Raw genomic sequence first — 2,500 nt, 5'->3', positions numbered from 1 at the left:
GTTAGAGAGTCTGCCAAATCCCATCAAGTTGATTAATATGATGAGATCGCGTTATCTAATATCAGATAAGCTTAGGAAAAATGACAGGAATGTGAGACAAAAATGTAACATCAATATTCAGCACACTGCACCTATGACAGGTATTGTAGGAATTGTCTACCACTCCACGGTTTCCTAGTGCCAGTTTTAAGTTATATTGATAAGTGTGCTTCCACACTTTTTATGCTTGAGCCTACACTGGACGTGTGTTCGTTTGTATGTGTGTGTGTATATACAGTATATATATATATATATATATATACACACATATATATTTTATATATATACATATATATAAAATATATAATGTACACTTTATACAGATATAAGAAAATATGAATGGCATAGAATTATTTGCTTTGGAGTCTTAATATCCTGTAAAAAATATTTTTTTACCTTATGATAACATAAGGTGTCAATTAATATCTTGAAAATGATACAATTATTTGTCTTTTAAACTGCTGTTCGTTCGACTGGATAATAATTTCGGGTAGAGTAACCTTCCTGCCGGTCGTGTGACCCTCCGACCACACTTTCCACTCAATCAAACTGACTGCATTAGAGAAATAAAGAATAAAAAAGTCTGTTTATGGACATCAAACAAAAGGCAGCAAATATCACCAAATTCAAATTCAATTCAAACTAGTCAGATTATTTGTTTTTGGGAAAACAAAGAGGAAGATACTCCAAAAGTGGAAATTAGGGAGATAAAAAGCTTAGTTTCAAGGCGGAGTAATGCACCTGAAAGAAAAGCTTTAAAGAAAGAAAGAAATGGATAAAAATCAATAAGAAGAAATCAGATGCAACTCCAGTGACTGCTTTATCCACAGGACCGACTGAGAAGTGACCTGGATATAAATGTTCAGGCAGAGCTATATCTATAAAGCTCAGGAGACTATGACATATAAATGTGCAATATATGTATAAACTATATGATATATAAATGTATATATATATATATATATATATATATATATATATATATATATATATATATATATATATATATATATATATATATATATATATATATATCATCACGAAGGAAATAATAGGAAAGGCATCCTCATCCTCTAACAGTTTTATTTTCAATGCCGACGTTTCGCGACGAATTCCAAGTCGCATTTTCAAAGCTATAAAATATGAAAATGCGACTTGGAATTCGTCGCGAAACGTCGGCATTGAAAAAATAAACTGTTAGAGGATGAGGATGCCTTTCCCTATTATTTTCTTCGTGATGTATACAAGCCTCAGCCCTCATGCGTATATATATATATATATATATATATATATATATATATATATATATATATATATATATATATATATATATATATATATATATATATAGAATCATTTAGCGGCAGAGAAAAGTGATCTAGAGAAGAGGTGAGAAGAATTGCATTTGACTAAAGGCTAATACCGCATACATTCCTAAAAATGTTAAATGACAAAAATCATATTATATGTGAAAACTTAGTTTCCAAAACAGGCTTAGTAGTTTGAATAATGAAGTTTTATATCTGATTTACAATGAGTCTTCGAGCTTACTAAGCACTAGCTCTAATAGCTAAGCGTGTGTATCATTTTCCAGGAACTCATTTATCCCTTTCGTTCGATCAGGAGGATCAGGGACCGCTTTCAGAACTGGAAGATGACTTTTGAGTTTCGATTCTAAGACTGGAAGCGATTGTTGAGTTCTGAAAACCACCGGCTTACACTTATGAATATAAATACCTCACGTAATGTTGTTGCGCGAGCACTAAATTTGTGTTGACATAAATTCGCAGTGAACAATCTAAATGAAGATAATCATTGGAATCAAAACGGAGTAACCTGATTTTTATGGTTAGAATCACATCATACGGGACATTGATAATTATAGTTTTATCAATAACGAAACAGTTTACGTATGATTTTAAATAATGCACAATGCGATACTGAAAACTCAAGCATAAATCAATAATTATAAAAGTTAAGTAAGTATACCTTAGTTTTACCAGACCACTGAGCTGATTAACAGCTCTCCTAGGGCTGACCCGAAGGATTAGACTTATTTTTACGTGGCTAAGAACCAATTGGTTACTTAGCAACGGGACCTACAGCTTATTGTGGAATCCGAACCACATTATAGCGAGAAATGAATTATAAAAGTGAATTTATTTCTTTGAACTGTTATGATTATGGAGTTATAAGGAGTATAGCCAAAAAAATAAAGAGATTAACAAACAGAGAGAGAGAGAGAGAGAGAGAGGAGAGGGAGAGGGGACTAAGAACTAAATTCCTTTGAGGTAAAAGTTCACACTGACGAACGTGGATATCACACGGCCTAGAGGCATGCGAGCGCGTTCGCTGTCCCTCAAGGCAAACAAAATCAAATAAAAAAAGTGATGTTTCTTTCGACCCTTCATCTGCATATTACGATTTATGGAGATTTATGAAGATACTTTAAGTCATTCTC

The sequence above is a fragment of the Macrobrachium rosenbergii genome, chromosome 8 (assembly GCF_040412425.1).
Source record: "Macrobrachium rosenbergii isolate ZJJX-2024 chromosome 8, ASM4041242v1, whole genome shotgun sequence".
NCBI lineage: Eukaryota > Metazoa > Arthropoda > Malacostraca > Decapoda > Palaemonidae > Macrobrachium > Macrobrachium rosenbergii.
This window is presented reverse-complemented; position numbering follows the sequence as displayed.